This window comes from Dendrobates tinctorius, unplaced genomic scaffold (assembly GCF_039654945.1).
Source record: "Dendrobates tinctorius isolate UK_male_01 unplaced genomic scaffold, ASM3965494v1 ptg000094l, whole genome shotgun sequence".
In the NCBI taxonomy this organism is placed as follows: Eukaryota; Metazoa; Chordata; class Amphibia; order Anura; family Dendrobatidae; genus Dendrobates; species Dendrobates tinctorius.
The window spans coordinates 15,818,589-15,842,546 of record NW_027361762.1 but is presented as its reverse complement, the minus strand read 5'-3'; the positions used below and the strand labels follow the sequence as shown (position 1 = coordinate 15,842,546).

Here is a 23,958-nt window from a genome sequence, read left to right as displayed (position 1 = left end):
TATGCATGGTTCCTCATCCCTATCCTTGTATGTATGGCCCCCATGAGAAAAGCATTAAAAAAAAAAATTTTACCTTCCCTGCGCGCCCTCGCTTCATCTTGTTCCGTTGCCAGCAGCTCCATCGCTCGGATGATAACGTGTCCCTGCTAATTAAGGGAGTGAATATTCACCTCTTTCACGCCTATAGAAGTGGAGAGAGGTGAATATTAATTACCTTCATGAGCGGGCACCCGTGTTATCCAGGCCGGCAGCTGCTGGAAGGCATCTGACAGTGTTCGCATTATAAGAGAAATGAATATTCGTTGCCAGTGCAGTGAATATTCACTTCTCTTTAGCAGCGGGTACAGACTTTAGCCTCAGCAGCTGGCTTCTGCCTCCTGCGACCTGCTGCACCGCAGCTCCCCCTTCCCCTCCGTCTTCTGGGACAATGACTCGTGTGTAAGCCGAGGTGGGTGTTTTCAGCACAAAAAAAGTGTGAAAAACGTGGCTTATACACTAGTATATACGGCATATTTGACCAAGTTGCAGCCACGTAAATTTGATCTATGGACGCTCCTGCTCTCTCAGCCCAGGATACTGAAATTGCTCTAGTAGAGGGTGCATTAATGTTAATTGGGGCTCTCTTTTCTCAGATTCATAAGCCAGGGAAATGGCTAAAGTAATCCATCTGGCTAGGGTTGCCTTTGAGGCTTTCTTGCTGTACAAATTTAGTCTGGTCTCCAAGCCTTAGTAGTTTCCATGTAAAGCATTACTGATCTCCTTACATCCATGGTATGAAAATGTCTCATCATTGCTAGGATGTTGACAGAACGATGAGAGGGTGATCTCCTGGTTCAAGTTTGCCCTTGATATTACTTTTGGCCGTAATGAAGGGTCAAGCCTGAGTATTAGACGGTCCTCCAATATCTGCAAATTAGGATCTTTTACTGCTAGTGCCTGGATCTCCCCTAATGGCTTTGCAGAGGTGACTGCCACCAAGAATATAGTTTTCATGGACAGAAACCTAATGCTAGCCTCTTCCTGTGGTTCAAACGGTGATTTACATAAGGCACCCAGCACTAGATTCAAATCCCATGGTTGAACGGTTTTCTTGATCGTGGCTCTCAACCTGGTAACATCTCTAATAAATCTCGTAACCCATGGGTAATAATCTGCTAGAGGGTAGTCTAGGAATGCGCTAAGGGCTGAAATCTGAACCTTTGACGTGCTGGGTTTCAAACCCATATCGAATACTAGCCGGAGGATTCTCCCATACATGAGCAGGATCTGTTCCATATTTTGGAATAGATAGCTGATGTTGCCGGTTTCCTGCTTGCTTGCATAGGGTAATAACTATCTGATAGCCACTTGGAGCTTAGGATCTGCTTCTCAGGATTCAAAACACATGGAAAAGACGGAGTATGAGAAAGTCCACCACAAGTAATATAATTAAGAATTTTATTCCATCAAGAATACATAAAAACATACCATAAGACGCACTTTTTTCCCCAAAAATTTTGGGGGAAAGTGGGGGGGCTGTCTTATGGTCGCAATATACTCACTGCCGACCATGGCTGGTGCGGGTGCCGCGGGGCTCTGTGGTATGGTGGTGGCGGGCTGTGCTCTGGTGCAGGGGCAGCAGCTCTCTTTGCTCCGTGGGGGGGCTCTGCTGGCATTTCCTCAAAGCCCGGCAGCCCCCCCACATCCGTTGCTGGCTGCCGCCATGTTGCGGTGGCCACCGGGAACATGGATGGTGGGAAGATGGCCGTCAGTCCTGGGACTGCGCATGCTCAGGTTCAGATCTCGTCCCGAGATCTCGGGAGACGAGATTCAAATCTCGGCATCGAGATCTGAACCTGAGCAGGCGCCGTCCCCGGACCGGCGGCCATCTTCCTGGAGTCCATGTTCCAGGAGGCCACCGCAACATGGCGGCAGCCAGCAACGGATGTGCGGGAGCCTCCGGGCTTTGAAGAAATGCCGGCGGAGCCGCCGCTCCTGCATCGGAGCCGCCACCACCACACCACACCACAGTGCCCAGCTGCCCCCTGCACAGCCCAGCTGCCCCCCAGCACAGCCCAACTGCCCCCAGCACAGAGCCGCCGCCACCGCACCAGCCTGGACCACTGAATGAGCCCTGTGGCCACTCCTCCACCTGTGCCGGATCCCTTCCCTGGTAAGCTGAATTCGGACTGTAAGACGGACCCCCCGTTTGACACATTATTTTTTTTTCTCTATTTTCCTTCTGAAAATTTGGGGTGCGTCTTATGGTATGGTGCGTCTTATAGTGCGAAAAATACGGTAACTGTCAATCAGCACAAGCAAAAATTGTGATAATCGAGGACATACTGATACAGCATGGCGCGAGTGAATCACAAATATCCATGGGTAAAAGAACCAGGACAAATGAAGAGATAGTGTAGAATTTCTGGCTTTACTATATATTAGTGTGAATTTACACCATCACCATAAAGATAAAACCAGGCTGCTATATCCCATAAATATTGATCCTGCTTACCCATAGTGATTGGTAGAGTCCACTCACCTCCCAGCTGGTCCCTTGATGCACGTTTCCCTACAGGCTTTTTCAAAAGGGGGTGCATTATGCTCGATCTCAGAGTTTTAAATAGCTAAGCAGTCATCCAGGTAATGAATGGCGCACGTGTCCTGGAAATTCCGCACCGGAATAAATTCCTCTTCCCCCATGGCCATCAATGCACTGTGCGCATGCGGGCGAAAAGTCACCCGATGACGTCACTGGGTATGCGCACAATGCACACATGATAGCTGAAAAAAAGGAAAATAGAGCAGCACTTGAGTCAAGGCGTGCATGCGCACAGCGGTGGCCATTTTAAAGAAGACCAAAAAGGCTCTGCCATCAATAAATGTCGGTAAAAAAAGCAAAAGTTAAAGTGCGCATGCACACCACCACAGCCATTAACTAAGACACCAAGGGCGCATATTACAATAAAAATGCCCAAAACGAACCCATGTATCACAAGTGCATTGAAAGATTTACTTAGGCTAGGTTCACATTTGCGGTTGAGTTCACAGCATATCATCCGCAATTAAACGCATGCAAAAACGCGTTTTTTCGCCGCATCCGCTTACGCAAGACGTAAAAAAATGCTGCATTTTATGCGTTTGCATGCATTTTCGCATGCATTTGCATTTTTTATGCGCATGCTTTCCATAGGGAAAAAAATTCCCAGGAGATTTTCCAGGACACAAGCACACCCAATGGGCGTGTCTCATGGGATTTCTATATGTAGACCCTTGTAGAGCTGAAATCCTCAGATTTTGCTCCTCTATCCTGCGTGAAGATAGATCTTTACCTGGAGAGTTTCTATCAGAATCTGGATTTGGATATCAACTTGTTTATTGCCTTTGCTTGTGAGCAAGAATGGAAAAGACAGACGGCGCTTTTGGCAACACCCAGGGCCGCCGTGCGCACCCGGGCAAGTGCCGGGACCCTGGCGAGACTGGGGGGCCCACTCGGCACCTGAGTAAGGCTTTTTTTTTTTTTCTCTATAAGTCCAGGGTCGGCCCCCCTGCCCTCTGCCTCTCTCCTCCCTCCGCAAGCGATCATACTCGCCTCTTCCAGCAGCTCCAATGGTCTCCGGCACCAGGATCCTCTCCCTGTGTGAGCACGCGGTCACGTGGTACCGCTCATTAAGGTCATCAATGTGGACGCCACTCCACTCTCATAGGTGTGGCGCCCATATTCATGACCTTAATGAGCAGTACCATGTGACCACGCGCTCTCACTTAAAAGATACCGGACATGCAGGGACCGCGCCAGGGCTCAGGTGAGCGGCGTGCCCAGCTGGGGGGGAGAATGAGCCAGGGGAGGTGGGGAATGGACCCCAACAGCCAGGGTCGACGTAAGCACCCTGAGCAGGTGGGGGGGTCCACTGGCCGTCATGCTATGGGCACCTGGTGCCTGTGCCAATGTCAGAGCCCACGAAAGGGCCTCCCGCTTGCGATACTTACCTTCCCCGCTCTACCTCTGCGGCATCTTCCACATCTCCTGACTGCGATGTTCAGGTCAGAGGGCACAATAACGACAAGTCTGTACACCCTCTGCCTGAACACTCACAGTGCAGACAGCCGGAAGATGGCGGCGCTGAGGAGTCCAGACTAGAGCAGCAGAAAGCGAGGAGAGATGGGGACCATCATACACAGAGCATCATATATGTGGCCCATTATACATTGTATGGAGAAATATATGGGACTCATTATACTCTATGGCATATTATATGTGGCCTATTATATATGGGGCTCATTATTTATGGAGCATTATATGTGGCCATTATTCTTTATGTAGTATTATATTAAAGAGAATCTGTCACCTATTTTTAGCCCTATCAGCTGCCGGCACCGACATCAGGGGCTTATCTACAGCATTCTGTAATGCTGTAGATAAGCCCCCGATGTAACCTGAAAGAGAAGAAAAACGAGTTATTATACTCACCCGGGGGCGGTCTTGGTCCGATGGGTTTCTCGGTCCGGTACCTGTTGAGGACAGAGCAGAGTCCTGCAGTGCGCAGGCGCCGGACCTCTCTGACCTTTCCCGGTACCTGTGCATTGCAGAACTCTGCTGTGCCCTCAACAGGGCAGAGCAGTGCGCCTGCGCCGAAGCTGCGATAGGAAGCAAAGAAGAGGACGTCACCGCTAGAAGATGGGAGGCACCGGACTGCGACACCCATCGGACCAAAACCGGACCCGGACCGCCCCTGGGTGAGTATAATATAATTCGTTTTTCTTCTCTTTCAGGTTACATTGTGGGCTCATCTACAGCATTACAGAATGCTGTAGATAAGCCCCTGATGGCGGTGCTGGCAGCTCATAGTCGAAAAAATAGATGACAGATTCCCTTTAAACTCATTCTGTATGGAGCAATGTATGTGGTTCATGATACTGTAAGGAGCATTATATGGGGCTCATACTGTATGGATCATTATATGGGGTCCATTATTCTGTATGGAGCAATTTATGGGGCTCATTATTCTGTATGGAGCACAATGAGGTGCCAATAATACTGTATGGAGCAATATATGGGGCTCATTATTCTGTATGGAGCAATATATGGGGCCCATTATACTGTATGGAGCAATATATGGGGCTCATCATTCTGTATGGAGTAATATATGGGGCTCATTATTCTGTATGGAGCAATATATGGGGCTCATCATTCTGTATGGAGCAATATATGGGGCTTATTCTGTATGGAGTAATATATGGGGCTCATTATACTGGATGAAGCAATATGTGGGGCTCATTATTCTGTATGAAGCAATATATAGGGCTCATTATACTGTATGGAGCACTATGTGGTGCCCATAATACTGTATGGAGCAATATATGGGGCTCATCATTCTATATGGGGCTCATTATTCTGTTTGGAGCAATATATGGGGCCCATTATACTGTATGGAGCAATATATGGGGCCCATTATTCTGTATGGAGCAATATATGGGGCCCATTATACTGTATGGAGCAATATATGGCGCCCATTATACTGTATGGAGCAATATATGGGGCTCATTTTATATAGAGCATTATATGGGGCCCATTATACTGTATGGAGTAATATATGGGGTTCATCATTCTGTATGGAGCAATATATGGGGCTCATTATTTTGTATGGAGCAGTATATGGGGCCCATTATACTGTATGGAGCAATATATGGGGCTCATCATTCTGTATGGAGCAATATACGGGGCTCATTATTTTGTATGGAGCAATATATAGGGCTCATTATTCTGTATGAAGCAATATATAGGGCTCATTATTCTGTGTGGTGCCCATAATTCTGTATGGAGGACTATATGGTGCCCATAATACTGTATGGAAGACTCTGGCACCCATTATACTGTATGGAGTATTATATGGGGCTCATTATTCTGTATGGAGCAATATATGGGGATCATTATACTGTATGGAGCAATATATAGGGCTCATTATTTTGTTTGGAGCTCTGTGTGGTCCCATAATACTGTATGGAGGACTATACTGTCCGGTCTAAAATGCTAAGTCTGCAGTCACTCTATGTCCTGTGTGCTGTGAGGATTTGCCGGATTCTGACTTATTATAGAATTTATAATAGCTATAACTCATGTAATGTAAGAAGTGAATTCATTGGCATTGTACTATACCTATATTTCTCTTCTGTATTTGTGCATCATGAATAGTGGTAGGTGTTAAAGGGGCCCACTGAGATTCTTTCGCCCGGGACCCAGGAAAACCTGGAGCCAGCCCTGGCAACACCCCATTGTTGAAGTCCGGGAGAGCCGTGGAGCCTACAACTGCTTATTCAGTGAGCTCCGTGAAAACCCAGAGAAATATTTTGACTACACAAGGATATCTCGAGAGCTTCCGGGATTTGCTGGGTCGTGTAGAAGGATCCATCAGCAGGAAGGACACCCAGCTCCGTAGAGCGATTCCAGCTAAGGAACGTCTGCTGGTGACACTAAGGTGCGTAATATTTAAATATAAACATCTGTCATAATTATTATTGCTCTGCAATGTCCTTAATTTTTTTTTCCTTTTTTTGTTTTTCAAAACCCCTGTCATAAATATTATTCATAATATTTTTTTTCTTTCTCTGGCAGATTCCCGGCTACCGGAGAGAGTCTATCATCGCTCCATTTCCAGTCCGGATTGGTGTTTCCACCCTCTCTGGGATTGTTGCAGACACCTGCAGGGCTTTGTGGGACATTCTACATCAAGAATTTATCCCCCTACCCACCTTAGAAATCTGGCTGGAAACTACAGAAAATTTCTGGGAAATTTGTCATTTCCCCAACTGTTTGGGAGCAGTGGATGGGAAACATATTCGGATTACCAAACCAGCTCGAAGTGGATCCGAGTACTTTAATTATAAAAAAAAATACTTCTCTTATAGTGCTCATGGCGATTGCAGCCTGTAGATTTCTCGCCTTGGACATTGGTTCTTTTGGCCATGGTAATGACTCCCAGACCTTTAAAAACTCTAACATGGGCCAACGGTTGTATAGTAATAATTTTAATTTCCCCCTACCACGACACCTTCCCAACACTCAAGGCCCACCAATGCCATTTGTTGTGGTTGGTGATGAGGCCTTTCAGATGTGTGGAACCCTACTGAAACCATACTCCAGTGGGGACTTGAACCACACAAAAAGGATTTTTAATTACCAACTGACCAGGGCACAAAGAACTGTTGAGTGTGCCTTTGGTATGCTTTTGCAAAGGAATGGGGAGACAAAAATACGCAATAGGGTCTTATCCACGTTACAAAGGACAAAATGTAACAAGAAACTTGCTCACCTGGTTAGGATGAGATAGGAGCATATAGTCAGGCAGCTGCTGCAGATCCACAAGTCCTCAAGGACGAGAAGTAATCATGTATACAGTGGGAATTTGTAGTTAAAACTCCGCGCTTCCGCAGGGATAAAATCCAGGAGAGAGATGTCTTGAATTCACAGTGGCTTTATTCAACGCGTTTCAGGGGTCTCATGCCCCTTCATCAGGAAATGGAATGCTTGTCTCGAAATGGCGCATTTTGGGAACAGTCGTTAATCTAAAAATTGAGACAGTCGATTAGGTGGTCAAGGCATGTGTGGTTCTCCACAACTACATAATGGCTAAATAGCGACCCAAGTTTGAACTTGATGAACCTGTTTGTAACCCGTTGTCAGATTACCATCATCACCCTCTGAGGACAGGGGAAGTTGCCCAAATGAGGGATACATTAGTAGACTACTTTGTTTCTGAAATTGGACGTGTGGCATGGCAAGATGAAATGGCTTACAATGTTCTTGTAATTTTATGTAATGTTATGGACTTGTAATCTTAAAATGTACCTTAAATTTTTTTATGATAAAAAAATTATAGTAAAACACCTGTCCACTTTGGTTGTCACCCATGCTTTACACTTCACCTGTTCTATTTGTCAGTGCTATGGTAGGTGACTTCTCAGCTCAATCTTTTCTTTAGTCTGCATTAATCTATAGTCCAATAGATTAATGCACACTGAAGAGATGATGGAGCAAATCCACCTCATATTTTTACTCACATGCCTGTGTGTCAGAACTACTGTACTCAGGATGCAGAAAACACAGCATCCTGAGTGCAATAGTACTGACACCAGGGCAGGGGAGTATTGCTGACCCCTGACCCTTTCTGTTGTATTACTTTTTTTTTTTTTTTTTTTAGGATTTTCAGTCCTCTGTAGATTTGCCATCCCATAGCTACATGACAGACAAGGGAAAAAAAAGGAAGAGAAAATGGTGTTTCATGGAGCTATGAGGTGGAAAAAAACTGTGTGTAGACGGCGATATGTGTGTTGATGGCGCACTGTGTATGTTGATGGTGACGAAAGAGACAAAGAACAAACAGTGATAGGGGAAAAACAACACAATTTTTTTACAAAAAAAAAAAACATTTACTTTTTACAAAATGAGGGTCAAAATGTTACGGACCTGGGGTGTGTGGAGATGGAAGGATTGGCTCGGGGTGGACAATGAGGGGGTTCCAGGGGAAGGGCCTAATAAATCTGTGGGGTCTGGGAGATCAAGGATTGAAGCAGACACATTAGGAGTGGAAACATGGGACGGGAGAGACACATTTGAAGAGAGTGACAAATTGGACAACACAGACACATTGGGAGTTGAGGGTGGTGGAGGTAGCACAACAGTTCTTTCACGCCTCGGATCACGTTTCTTCCTTTTATGTTTTCTGTGGATTTGATGTATTTTCCATCTACTTGGACAGGTGGGAGTGGTGAGTGCTGTAGGCATGCTGGTGGTGGTGGTGGACGACCTTGCAGGAGACAGACTCTGCGTGCTGGTGGCGGTGGATGGCCGTGCAGGACTCTGCGTGTTGGTGGCGGTGGACGGCTGTGCAGGAGCAGGACTAGGCGTGGTGGTGGAGTGGCTTTCAACAGCACCTGGCATGGTGGTGGCGCTGTAGTGATGTGCGGCAGGACTGGGCATGGTGGTGGCCATACAGGGGTATGCAGCAGAACTCAGTAGAGATGTAAACCATGTAAGTGGTGGCACAGTTGGAAATGCCACATGTGGCTGTGGGTATAACTGAGTCTGCTGCATAGCCTGAACGTAAACAGCATTGCAGGCCTGCATCACATTCAGCTGGAGTTCAGGCGTAAGGTTTTCCGACATGCCCCGCTCTATCGCCGAAAAAAAATTGTGTGCTGGTCTCTGGAAGTCGGCTTCCAGACGGTCAAGGCGTTGGTGGACAGACTGGAAAAGTGTGTTAATATGGTTCAAACCACTATCCAGTCTATCTACTACCGCCTTCAGGCCATTCTGGAAGACTGAGCTCAAGTGAATAAACTCAGGCATGAGTGTCCTGTCCGAGGCCTTCTGCTGCTTTCGGGAAGACCCAACCAAAAAAGAGGCAGAGGAGTCCTGGGACAGGGGAAGACCTGAAGGACCAGCTGCCTGTTCTTCAGCCTGTGACGCCGGCCCACTTGCTGCCTCGCTGGTGGATGGCTGGGACTGCTCCAAGGCTGTTCGCTGAAGTACCACTCCAGAGGACGATCCGGGTTCAAGGGTGCTGCTCCAGGTTCTGTGAAAAGAAAAAAAAAACTTTACTACCAAAAAAAAAAAATTGTACAAACGCCAACTCCTGTGGAATAGAAAAAATAGGCATTAGACCTACCGGTAATTATGTTTCCAGGAGTCCATCCTGACAGCACCAGGGAGGATGTCCCTCGCCTCTTTGCAGGGACAGGAAGCTCACACGAGGTTAAAAACAGTCTCCACCCCCATTCCCTCAGTGTTTTTCCAAGTACCACACCGTGGATGATGCAACGGAACACTTTATTTACAGAACCATATTACGACTTATGACATCATTAATTCGGGAAGGGAACTATCCGTGCTGTCAGGGTGGACCCCTGGAAACATAATTACCGATAGGTCTAATGCCTATTTTCCAGGACGTCCCTCCTGACAGCACCAGGGAGAGTACCAAAGTATCCCCTTAGGGTGGGATGACTGCCTGGAGAACCATTCTCCCGAAAGCAGTCTGTTGGTTAGATAACACATCTAATTTGTAATGCTTACAGAATGTGTCCAACCTGGACCAGGTTGCGGCCCTACAGATTTGGATTACTGAAGCCCCTGCTCTTTCCGCCTAGGAAACTGATAAAGCTCGTGTTGAGTGAGCTTTTAACCCTTCTGGGGGAGGAACCCCCTGAGAGACATAGGCTAAACTGATTAGCGATGTTATCCATCTCGTGATGGAGGCTTTTGAGGCTTTTTTCCCTTTGTTTTTCCCCCCAAAGAGTAGAAATAGGTTATGGTCCTGTCTCCAACCCTGCGTGGCCTCAATGTAATCAATAACTGCCTGGCGTACGTCTAATTCGTGCAGGGCCCTTTCTTTGTCATTTGAGGGGTTCTCACAAAATGAAGGTAAAATTATTTCCTGGTTTAAGTTGTGGACTGACACAACTTTGGGCAAAAAGGTGGGGTCTAATCTCATGATTATTCGATCCTCCCAGATTCGGAGATATGAGTCTCGGATAGATAGCGCCTGTATCTCACTTATCTGCTTTGCAGTGGTGATCGCCACTAAGAATGCTACCTTCATGGTTCGATGTGAGATGGGCATCTCCTGACTCTGGATAAAGGAATCTGAGCAAAGGGACCGCAGGACAAGACTAAGATCCCATGGGGGGACTGACCTGACTGTGGGACGTAACCTCTGAGTTGCCCTGATAAATCTTATTACCCAGGGATGGGAGGCCAAGGGGTAGTCAAGAAAGGCGCTTAATGCCGAGATCTGGACCTTCAGCGTGCTAGGCCTAAGTCCTTTATTAAAGCCTGCCAGAAGGAAATCCAGTATCTTTGGGATGTCTGGCTTTCCTTCCGCTGAGTCGGGTCTGCCACAATCCAGACAGAATCTTGTCCAAATTTTGTGGTATATCACAGAAGTTACGGGTTTTCTGCTAGCCTGAATAGTCGATTTGACCTGGTCTGACAGGCCTCGAGCCCTCAGGATCTGCCGTTCAGGATCCAGGCTGACAGGTGAAGGCTCCCTGGATCTTGGTGAAGCACCGGCCCCTGGTGAATGATGTCTTCCCTCTGTGGAAGCAGGAGTGGCCGATCTTCTGCCATAATCCTCAGGAGTGGAAACCAGCTCCTTTTCGGCCAATAAGGTGCTATCAGTAGCACTCTTGCCTGATCCTCCTGAATCTTCCTGAGGATGGCTGGAATGAGAGCTATCGGGGGAAATGCATATGTGAGAGTCTGCCCCCACTTCTGGCTTAGGGCGTCTATCCCTTCTGGATTGTCCAACAGATTCAGAGAGAAAAACCTGTATGTCTTCGTATTCTTTCTGGTTGCGAAGAGGTCTATCTGCGGTCTTCCCCAGCACTGGCATAAGTTCTGAAAGATCTCTGTGTTCAGCTCCCACTCCGTGGGACAGATCTTCTGCCTGCTTAAATAATCTGCCACTGTGTTTTGCGAGCCTTCAAGATGGACGGCTGTTACTGACAGAACTGTATTTTCTGCCCAGGAAAAGATCTTTTTTGCCAGGTCCTGGAGTGCCCAATGCCTTGTTCCTCCTTGATGCCGGAGGAAGGATACCGCCGTCACATTCTCCGATAGAATAAATTTACGTGTTGATTTCTTAGTTTGTCCTGATTTCTTCTTAGGGCCTCCCATGTGGCGTAAAGTTCCTTGTAGTTGGAGGAGGTGGACTACATGTTTGCCGGCCATTCTCCCTGAAGAATTCTGCCTTCTAGATGAGCCCCCCAGCCCCATTTGCTGGCGTCTGTAGTGATTATGACGCAGGGGGAGGTGATCCAGGGGACACCTTTCTTTAGGTTTTGTCGCTGCATCCACAACACCAGGGATCTTTTTACTGCTGGAGACAAGGCCATTTTCTTGTCTAGGGAGGTCTGGTGACGATCCCAGGCGGCCAGTACTTCTTTTTGAAGGGTTCTCGCATGGAACTGTGCCCATCGGACACAAGGGATGCAGGATTTCATGAGGCCCAGATCGCGCATGGCTATTCTGATGGAAACGCGGCCTTTTTAAAGTTCCTTCATGCTGTCCTGTATCCTTGTCTGTTTTTCTGGTGGTAAGAAGGAAGTTCTGCTTCTGGAGTCCAGTAGTACCCCCAAAAAAATCTTTCTTCTTTCTGGTACTAGGTTCGATTTTTCTTTGTTTATGATCCAGCCCAGAAACTCTAGAACCTCTATTGTCTTCTCCTTGTGTTGCCGTAGTTCTTCTGCCGATCTCGCCACCAGGAGGAAGTCGTCTAGCTATGGAATTTGTTAGGAACGCCACCACTTCCGCAATTAGCTTCGTAAAGACTTGAGGCGCTGAGGCCAGACCAAAGGGAAGACATTGAAATTTGCAGGTCTGATTCTGAAGTCTTACTGCAAACCTCAGGAATCTCTGTGACATTGGGTGAATTTGCACCTGATAGTAGGCACTTTTCAGGTCCAGGATACACATCAGGGCATTCTTGTCTATCAGATGGACTGTAGATCTGATTGACTCCATTCGGAATTTTTTGTACGTGACCCAGGCATTTAAGGGTTTCAGATTTATAATGGTACGGGATTCTCCAGATGGCTTCGCGATGGAAAATGGGGACGAATAGTTGCCCGCCCCAATTTCTGCCCGGGGAACCGGAATTACCACCACTAAGTCTGCCGGTTCTGTCACGACGACCCACATCTGGGAGTCGTCTTTTATTCTGTGGGGAGAAATGGACCTTCCGGGGGGAGGGGATGAAAATTCTATTTGGTAACCCTCTGCTATTGTCCTCAGTACCCACTGATTTTTTGTGATCTGAGACCACTGGGAACTGAATTCTCTGAGTCGACCCCCTATGTTGGTATTGTCATGTTCTCCTGGCTCTAGTACGTGATCCAGAAGGGGGGGGCTCTAGATCTTCCAGCTCAGGAGTGGGTGCTACCATAGGAACCCCTCTGAGAGCTCCCCTGGTACCTATAGTACTTCTGCCTTCTATATCCTCCGGGTCTACGAAAGGGCTGGTCCCTAGGTCTCTTTTCCTCAGGGAACCCCTTCTTTACATCAGATGCTTTTTCTAATATATCATCCAATGCTGGGCCAAAGACTTTTAACCCAGAGAAGGGAAGGGCACAGATCTTGTTTTTAGAGGCTCCGTCACCCGTCCAGGTCTTTAACCAGATGGCTCTGCGTGCCGGATTTGACAGAGCCATTCCGGGTGGAAATTCTAACAGATTCCGCCAAAGCATCGGCTAGGAAGGCTGTGGCTGACTTCATGATCGGAAGAGAATCTATAATTTCCTCCCTTGGGGTTTTATTAGTTAAATGTTCCTCTAACTGGCCCAACCATAAACACATAGACCTTGCTACCGAAGTAGCTGCTACGTTTGTTTTAATTAAGGCTGCTGATGTTTCCCAGGCCCGCCTTAGTAGGTTATCTGCCTTCCTATCCATGGGGTCCCTCAGACTAGACGCGTCCTCAAAAGGTATCGTTGTTTTTCCGCCTCCTCCCATTCCTCCAGGACCATAGCTCGCACATGGTCGTTCACTGGAAATACAACTTTCCTCTGCGCCCTAAGACCCCCGAACATCATGTCCTGCCTGGTGAGGTTTCTAGACCTCCTCAATCTGCATTGTGTCTCTGACCGCCTGAACCAGATTGTCTGTATCATCCTAGGAAAAGAGGTATCTTTTCCCATACTCCGGTTCGCTAGTGCCCAGCTCGCCTTCTTCCTGATCTGACTCCGAGGAGTAGGAACCTTCCTCCGAACTAAGCTCCATCTCCTGTCTGGTTCGCTTAGCACTTGGGCCTTGACTGGCTGGCTGTGGCTGGGACAAGGTGGCCATGGAAGCCTGGACCTCCTCTCGAATCAGCGATCTCATCTCCGATAGGAGGGACGGCTGTTCGCCTTTCATTACTTTGGCCGTACAAGTGTCACACAGCAACTTCTCGTGCTTGCTGGGGAGCTTAACTCTGCATACGGGACACTTATTGGGCTTCCCTGGGTCTTTCTCCGCCTGTTTGGTCGTGGGAAAGGGCACTGTCGGTTGTGCCTTTTCCTGCATAGTGCAAGAGAGGGACAGTCAGGCTCTGATCTGGGCCTTCCGGGTGTCAGTCGGTCGGTCTGCGCTATGTGCACTTACCCCATCCGGGTCGATACTGCCCTGGTTCTCCATCGCTGTTGAGAGCCTCTGCGAGGTCAGGACAGGAGGGTGCTGCCTGTCTCGCTGATACTGTGCACTGTTCCTTCAGAGCGCCCGCCGGCGGCCTGTATTTCCGGCGCTCTGACGTCACCGGAAGTGCGTCGCGGTCTCTGCACGCGACTTCCGGTCCCCGCGCTGCTGCCGGCGTCGGAGCTGAGAGCCTCCGATGCGGGAGGAAGCAACTCTACCCAGGGGGCTCGTCCACCCCTGGTCTCTGTGGCTGAGGGACTCCCACCCAGGAGGGTTTCAGCGCCGGGGCCGCTTCACAGGAGGAAGGATGGCAGGGCCGGCTGATCCCCCTGGACCCCTCCGGTAAGCCGATTCCTCTTGTGCATCCCTCCGTGCATGGACAGGAAGAAACACTGAGGGAATGGGGTGGAGACTGTTTTTAAACCTCTTGTGTGCTCTTCCTGTCCCTGCAAGGAGGCGAGGGACGTCCTCCCTGGTGCTGTCAGGAGGGACGTCCTGGAAATTCAGATTAGGGAATACAACACAGTGGAATACAACACAAAAATACTGACGTTCTCTGAGCAAGGACAGGCCTCAGGAAAGCCAGCATCCTGTGATACTTGTATTTTCTTATCCTTGCTGCAGCACCACTGCGAACCTGGTTCTATTGTCTCAGGTGCTAGTTGAAGCGATCCTTCATTGAACGCCAACGGGTTCTGAATTTGTTCACTGTGAAGGGGGAAAAAAGGGTTAAACAATGCACTTTAGGCCGGGATCACACAACCGTGTGTGATGCGAGAAACTTGCAGGAGTTTATCGCATCACACACGGTTGTGTGATCCCGGCTTTTAGAGGTTTACTGCCACGTCATACCACATTGCAATACTTATGAAATTCCTTTCTGACTCGTAGCATTAGCGATGTCCTAGTCATCCATCAGCACTTGGGCCACCTCATTCCACAGCTGCCAAATCACCACCATGTCCGAATGGTCTCGCTCCCGGGTGTCCCACAAGGCAGCTCTATCCTGCATAAGTGTGATCAGGAGGTTGTTATCGAGGTAGTCCTCCTCCCGTTGTGGAACCTAGAAATGAAAGAAAGACATTAATGTTGGAAAGATAAACAAATTAAAAAAAAACAGTCCAGAAAAACTATTAACAGTCAAGACACGCCGGCTTGCCACTGGAACTTGTGCCTCCCTCTGCTGCAAACGCGGTCGAACGCATACAAACGCATGTACCTGCATCCACAACGTTAAAGATAGGAAAACACGACGCATCCGGATGTATGCGTCAGAAACGCTGCAGACACAACCGCAAATGTGAAACCGGCCTTATTAAAGCAGGTTATGATGATGTGACTAATAAGAAGGGGACAAAAGGTCCAGAAATAATGGTAAAATCACATACAGAAAAAGACAAGATACATATCTATATACAGTATATATAAAATTGAATGTATGTGTGTATCACCAACCAATCACAAAGCATCTTTCATTTCACCAGAGCTGTTTAAAATAAGCTGAGCTGTGATTGGTTGCTATGAGCAACAGTTTTCCTTACAACCAATCACTAAGCATCTTTCATTTCACCAGAGCTGTTTAAAAGAAGCTGAGCTGTGATTGGTTGCTATGAGCAACAGTTTTCTCGCTCCACAACACCTCTGCAGACACTGACGGGGTGGGAGAAATCTAGCATCCCCGGAAACATAAGCTCCCAGCCTTTGTCTGCCCCCCAGAAAGGAGCAGAGAGCACATGACAGAAATGAATCACCCCCTCCCATGCCCAGCACACATCCTCCATCCCATAGGCACATCTTCCCTCTTAAAGGGATCTCCAGTATGGAAGTCAGGGCAAATCCATCCAGCGGCAAGTGCTTTGGTTTGACCCCAGCCCTCTTAAAGAGATCCCCAGTATGGAAGTTAGGACCATTCCACTCAGCGCTGTGGTTCTGACCCCAGGGTCTCTTAAAGGGATCATTGGTATGGAAGTTAGGGCAATTCCACTAAGCGCTCTGGTTCTGACCCCAGGCCTCTCAAAGGGATCTCCAGTATGAAAGTTAGGGCAAATCCCTCAGCGCTCTGATTCTGACCCCAGAATTCATTTTAAGGGATCCCTGGCATGGAAGTTAGGGTAATTCCAGTCAGCGCTCTGGTTATGACCCCAGTTTCTCTTAAAGGGATCCCTGGTATGGAAGTCGAGGCAATTGTCTTCAAATGCTCTGGTTCTGACCCCAGGCTCTCTTAAAGGGATCTCCTGTATGGAAGTTAGGGCAAATCCCTCAGCGCTCTGATTTTGACACCAGGATTCTATTAAAGGGATCATTGGTATGCAAGTCAGGGCAAATCCACTCAGCGCTCAGGTTCTGATCCCAGGCTCTCTTAAAGGGATCCCCGGTATGGAAGTCAGGACAATTGCCTTCAACATGCTCTGATTCTGACCCCAGGCCCCTCTTAAAGGGATCCCCGGTATGGAAGTGAGGGCAAATCCACTCTGCGCTTTGGTACTGACCCCAGGCCTCTCTTAAAGGGATCTCTGGTATGGAAGTTAGGGTAAATCCCTCAGTGCTCTGATTCTTACCCCAGGCTTCTATTAAAGGGATCATTGGTATGGAAGTCAGGGTAAATCCACTCAGCGCTCTGGTTCTGACGCCAGGCCTCTCTTAAAGGGATCCCCGGTATGGAAGTTAGGACCATTCCACTCAGCGTTCTGGTTCTGACCGCAAGCTGATGGGATAATGTGGGATATTAGGGGTAGTAGTCGGTGGCTCTGGCTGATGGGATGATGTGGGATACTAGAGGTAGTAGTCCGGTGGCTCTGGCTGACGGGATGATGTGGGATATTAGGGGTAGTAGTCCGTTGTCTCTGATGGGATGATGTGGGATATTCGTGGTAGTAGTCCGGTGGCTCTGGCTGACAGGATGATGTGGGATATTATAGTGAATGTGGCTATATGGAGTGGGCGGGGCTATACACTCAGCTTTATACTTAGATATAATCATTTGTTTTAACTAACCGCAGTTAGTTACTATGCCCGGGCAGCGCCGGGCTCTTCAGCTAATAAATATATATTCAATAGAATACATCAATACAAAAAACAATAAAGTGACAATAGTGCATATAAGAAAATAAATAATAAAATAAGTGAAAAGAGGTGTAATACAACACCAACAATTAAATAAGTGGTAAATCATGGGAGAGAGTAGCATCTCAAATGGTATAGCCCACTTCCTTGGTAGATAGAAGTTCAAAAATGGGGGGAGGGGGAGGCGTACTCCAACATAGATGCGGGGATCCGGGACACTGAAGCCAATTACGAAGAAATAATAAAGTAAAAACTAAAAGGAGAAAGAAACAAACACAGTATTAAAATATGAAATATAAAAACAAGGTGGGAAAGACTCCTATAGCAGAACAAAGTGGAATATGACAAAACATAAGGCATTAATCTGCGATGGTAGCGAAGCTACGGGAACATATAAATGAATACATCCAGAAGTAAAAAATGAGGATGAATAAACTCATGGAGATCAACATCCAACACTGCGGCGACACCATCACATGTTTCTCAATGCAGTGATTCTAGAGCAATGCCCCATCCCTTATGGGAAATATGCAAAACCATGCAAACCCAAGCCACGGAGACACCATCACATGTTTCTCAACGCATGCAATGACTAGCCAGGCCTTTCCCCGGGAAGGAACAACCAAGGAAAGGGCAGTCTCCAATGAAGGAAATCACCTATGCCAAAACATGGTATCCATCCACAGACAGCTGTTTCGGGGTATTACCTCCTGACACCAATGCTTTTTTAGGCATTCCCACAGACGTAAACAGATTCGAGGAGTTGCAGTTCCAAATGGAAGACAAAAACGGCTGAAGAGGAAGTGGCGTGTTTGTCGTCATGTAAATAACACAGTCATGTTATGGCTCCCCAAGCTGGTTGGGGCATTGCGTCCCTGAATGTCAGGCAAATTAGATCCAAATTCAGGAGGGCAATCGTTCTAGATTATATTAAACAGATGAATGCTCACATCTTTTGTCTTCAGGAATGTGAGATTGTGGACGCGCCAAGCGATAAGGACTGGCCTTACGGACAGCATGTATGGTCTGGCTCATGTGTTAATAGGAATGATGGTTTGGGGATATTAATGGGTAACAGGGAGATTAGTTTAGATAGCTACACGGTGGTAGAGGTGGGTAGATGTATAATTGCACGTTAGTTATAGGGGATGGCGGGCTAGAATTATTAATGTGTACTGTCCATCAGGACACGACAGGAAAAAGGACCGTCTGGCTCTTTTGGAAAAATTAAGTTTGTTTCTTCCGGCAAAATGCCTACAATTTTAGTTGGAGACTTCAATTGCACCACAGAAGGGAATTGTGACATAACTGGTAAAAAAAAGTTATCCAATCTTATTTCTGATTTTTCCCTTCTAGATGCTGCTGCTCTGAAATTTGGCATCCCACCACCGCCAACTTACCATGCTGATAGGGGTGGTATTGCATCCAGGATAGATAAAATGTTGTTTTCCAAAAATATGTTGTGTATGAATTTTGAACAAAATGCTGTACCTTTTTCTGATCATGAGTGTTTGAGAGGTGTGTTTAGTGCGATTGATGACCGTGTGTACGGGGGTGGGGTTTGGAAGCTGAATGTAAGATTGTAAGAAGATGAGGATGTGATGAATGAATTAAAAATGAAGTATAAAGAGTGGAGAGTATGTAAGAGGGATTTTTCGTGTGTACTGGAGTGGTGGGATTGGGTTAAGGTGTGTTGCAAAAAATTCTTCAAAAAGTGGGGCTATAAAGAAGCTGCTATTTATTGGATTAGATTTAATGATTTAAACAGGCGCTTAGACTGGTTAAGGAAGTGTGGAGAAAGTGGGATGGATGTGTCTGATCTGCTGGCTGAGACAAATGAGTGAATTAAAGCGTGTTATGGATGAAAAAGGGAAAGAAATCATCTATCGCAACAAAATAGAACATCTTGAGAAAGATGAAAAGTGCACGCGGCTCTTTTTTAAGAAAATGAATGGGAGAAAGGTTGATATGGATAAAATCCTGGATAGGAACGGTTTGTGTGTGTCAGGTGAGAATGTGATAAAGGAGGTGAATAGGTTCTATAGCAAGTTATATGATAAAAAATGGATTGATTCTTGTCTTGTTTCAGACCTGGAAACCATCTGCAGAGACTTTGAAGACTTAGGCAAGAAAGTGAAAGAACTGGGAGCGCAGGTGGTCTTCTCTTCCATCCTCCCAGTGGATGGCCATGGAACAAGGAGTTGGAATAAGATTCTGCAGGTGAACAACTGGCTACGTCGATGGTGCCGTCAGCAACGATTTGGATTTCTGGATCACGGAGTGAACTACTTATACGATGGACTACTTGCTAGAGATGGGGTGCACCTTACGAAGACTGGAAAGCATGTATTTGGAAGTCGCCTTGCTACACTTGTAAGGAGAGCTTTAAACTAGAACAACATGGGAAGGGAAGCAAAAGACCAGAAAAAGCCATACACCTGACAAATGCTATTGAGAACTCTGCTATTAGAAGTGGAAAGGAAGAACAAAGACAAAAGAATCTAATTAATAAAAATATTGGAGAAAGAGAAACCAATCACAAACTAAAATGTTTCTATACTAATGCACAAAGCATGGGCAACAAACAAGGAGAATTGGAACTACTAACACAGGAAAAGAAATATTATGTCATTGGAATCACTGAAACTTGGTGGGACAATACACATGATTGGAATACAAGACTAGAAGGATACAACTTATTTGCAAGAAACAGACTTGATAAACGAGGAGGGGGTGTCGCATTGTATGTTAGAAACACGTATATCTGCACAGAGATTGAAGCTTCAGAGACTGGGAGTTCTGTGGAAACTGTTTGGGTAAGAATACAAGGACAGAACAATGGAAAGGACACCATTGTAGGCGTTTACTACAGGCCGCCTGTGCAAGCTGAAGATATGGATGAACTCTTTATGCATCAAATGGCCAAGTTCTCCAAAAAATATGACAGTTGTCATGGGAGATTTCAACTATCCAGACATTTGTTGGGAATCTCTCTCAGGCAAAACTAACAGGTCAAGGAAATTCTTATCCTCTCTTGCTGACAACTTTATCTTCCAAAAGGTAAGGGAGAAAACAAGGGGAACTGCTACCTTGGATCTAATCCTTATAAACAGGGAGGAAATGGTTGAGGAGGTAAAAGTGGCTGGGACCCTAGGAGGTAGCGACCATGCTATTTTAGAATTTTGGATAAATAGAGGCGGAAGACCTGTGAAGACTCAGACGTCAAGGTTAGATTTCAGAAAGGCAGATTTTAAGGGATTCAGAAAGAGAATTGGAGGGATCCAATGGCTGGATATCGTTAAAGACAAAAATGTCCAGGAAGGATGGGAAATCTTGAAAAATGAAATTCTCAAAGCACAGTTGTTAACAATTCCGAAAAGAGGGAAGAATAGGAAGCATTTAAGGAAACCAGGATGGATGAACACAGAACTTAAGCACATGCTAAAAAGGAAGAAAAAAATGTTTATAAAATGGAAAGAGGGAGGCATATCTAAAGAAGAATATAATGCTGTCTGCAGAACCTGCAGGGCACAAATCAGATTAGCTAAAGCTGAAAATGAATTGAGGCTTGCAAGAGATGTCAAAAGCAATAATAAAGGATTTTGGGGATATGTCAAAAGTAAAAGAAAAGTCAAAGATGCTATAGGATTTTTACAGGATGAAAATGATGAAATGGTAAGACAGGATGTTGAGAAGGCTGAACTTTTAAATTCCTATTTTGCATCTGTTTTCTCTCAGAAAGGAAATGTAACATCAACTGTTATTCACTGTCCTATTAAGGGAATAGAAGAATCCAGGATATCTATAAACAGAAAGATAGTGAGGAAACACTTAGCTAACCTAAATGAATTCAAGTCTCCAGGTCCAGATGAATTACACCCCAGAGTACTGAAGGAGATAGCAGAATAAATTTTTGAACCCCTCTCCATAATCTTTGAAAATTCTTGGAGAACAGGAGAAGTCCCAGAAGACTGGAGAAGAGCAAATGTTGTTCCTATCTTCAAAAAGGGGAAGAAGGTGGACCCAGGCAACTATAGGCCGGTGAGTCTGACTTCTATACCAGGAAAGATCTTTGAACAAATTATTAAACAACATGTATGTCAATACCTGGATAAGAATGAAGTGATTAAACAGAGTCAGCATGGGTTTGTAACTAATAAGTCATGTCAGACTAACTTAATTTCCTTCTATGACAGTATCACTGATTGGGTGGATCAAGGAAATGCTGTAGATATAGTATATCTTGACTTCAGCAAAGCATTTGACAAAGTCTCATACAATCCTTATTGAAAAAATGACTAAGTATGGAATGGACAAGGCAACTGTTAGGTGGATTCATAACTGGCTTAGTGATCGGACCCAAAGAGTGGTCGTAAATGGCTGCACATCCAGTTGGAAGAATGTCTCAAGTGGGGTACCACAGGGCTCTGTCCTGGGCCCTGTATTGTTCAACATCTTTATCAACGATTTAGATGAAGGAATTGAGGGTAAACTGATTAAATTTGCTGATGACACAAAGCTAGGAGGGATAGCTAATACTAGAGAAGAGAGAGAGAGGATTCAAAAAGATTTAAATAAACTGGAGAAGTGGGCAGCAACTAACAGAATGGTTTTTAACAGGGAGAAATGCAAAGTACTACATCTGGGCAATAAAAATGAAAAAAGCATATATAGAATGGGAGGAATAGGGCTAAGTGACAGCACATGTGAAAAAGACTTGGGTATACTAATAGATCACAGACTGAATATGAGTCAACAGTGTGATGCAGCAGCAAAAAAGGCAAATGCAATTCTAGGATGTATTAACAGAAGCATACAGTCTAGATCACGTGAAGTCATTATTTCCCTCTACTCCTCTTTGGTCAGACCTCATCTGGAATATTGTGTCCAGTTTTGGGCACCACATTTTAAAAAAGACATCAACAAACTGGAGCAAGTTCAGAAAAGAGCGACCAGAATGGTGACCGGTCTGCAAACCCTGTCTTATGAGGAAAGGTTGCAGGATTTGGGATTGTTTAGTTTGCAAAAGAGAAGACTGAGAGGAGACTTAATAGCTGTCTACAAATATCTAAAGGGCTGTCACATTGTAGAAGGATCAACTTTATTCTCATTTGCACAAGGAAAGACTAGAAGCAATGGGATGAAACTGAATGGGAGGAGACACAGATTAGATATTAGAAAAAACTTTTTGACAGTTAGAGTGATCAATGAGTGGAACAGGCTGCCACGAGAAGTGGTGAGTTCTCCTTCAATGGAAGTCTTCAAACAGAGGCTGGACAGACATCTGACTGGGATGATTTAGCGAATCCTGCTTTGAGCAGGGGGTTGGACCAGATGGCCCAGGAGGTCCCTTCCAACTCTACAATTCTATGATTCTATGATTCTATGATTCTAAGTGCTGAATGGGTTAGAGAACAAGTTGGATAGTGGAGAATGTGATATTTTGAATGAGGACGTAATTATGGAAGAAGTAGAAAATGTGATGAAGAGTGCTAAAAAGAATAAGACTCCAGGTAAAGACGGATTGCCAGTAGAATTCTATGTGAAGGCGTGGGATTTTCTGGGTGCTGATTTGACTGAGATATGTAAGTATATGTGGGAGAGTGGTAAGTTGTGTGAATCAATGAAAGAGGGGGTGGTTGTGCTTGTGCATAAGAAAGGTGAGAGAAAGTGTTTAGAGAATTGGAGACCTATAACATTGCTGAATGCAGATTACAAAATCTATAGCAAATTGTTGGCGAATCGTATGCATGAGGTGATTGGTAGTGTTGTGGATCAAGTGTGTGCTGTGCCTGGAAGAAGTATGAGTGATAACTTATTGTTATTAAGGGATTTGATTGGAGACTGCATGGGAAGGAAACGGAAGTGTATGGTTCTGTCAATTGATTTTGAGAAAGTGTTTGATAGGGTCTCGCATGTGTTTTTGTTTAAAGTTCTGGAGAGGATGGGTTTTCCTCAAAAATTTGTGAATGGGATAATGTCTTTGTATGATTGTGTGTCAAGTGAGTTTCTTGTTAATGGGTGGTTGAGTGAGAAAGTGAATATTAAGTCTGGTGTAAGGCAGGGTGTCCCATGTCCCCTGTCTTGTTTGTATGTGTGATTGAACCTCTGTTGTGCTTGGTGAGATGTGATAAAATGATGCGAGGTTTGTTGGTACCTGGGAGTGGTGGGAAGCATGTGAAAGTTCTTGGATATATGGATGTTGTGGCTGTGAGTGAAAGTGTTGCGTCTATGAGTAGGGTTAAGTTGCTTCTGGAGTTTTTCTGTGGTGCATCTGGCTTTAGAGTGAATTGGAATAAATGCAGTTTTAAATGTTTTGGGGATGACAGGGTTAAAATGGAGGGGGGTAAAGTGTGAGGAGGGTGCTATCAAAGTGCTGGGAGTATTATTTAATAAGGACTTGGAAGGTAAGGAGAGCTGGGAGGAGTGTGGATTGCGCATAGAGCGTAAGTTAAATTTTTGGCGACTGAGAGACTTGACCTTGAGTGGTAAGATTTTGGTCATAAAAGCGGTGATTCTTCCAATTTTGCTTTTTAGCAACAGTTTTTCCACCATCATATAGGAAAAGGAAAAAAAATGGAAAAGTTAGTTTTTACTTTTTTCTGGAGCAGTAAAATAGAGAAACTTAAGAGAGAGAGTCTTTTCAAGGCATGTCACCATGGTGGCATGGCCTTTCCAAACACTGAGATTTTTCTGGGGCTTCAGTATATCAAAACTGCTGTTATTTTGCTGAATAAAGGAAATAGGGG

General features: G+C 45.8%; 1 long non-coding RNA gene across 1 annotated transcript; it reads left to right on the top strand.

Moving 5' to 3' along the window:
* The first annotated feature begins 4,816 nt into the window (after positions 1-4,816).
* LOC141098713 (uncharacterized) lies at positions 4,817-7,861 on the top strand. Its single transcript, XR_012234324.1, has 2 exons — positions 4,817-6,455; positions 6,593-7,861. It is a non-coding gene; the product is annotated as an uncharacterized lncRNA (long non-coding RNA).
* The last annotated feature ends 16,097 nt before the right edge of the window (positions 7,862-23,958 follow it).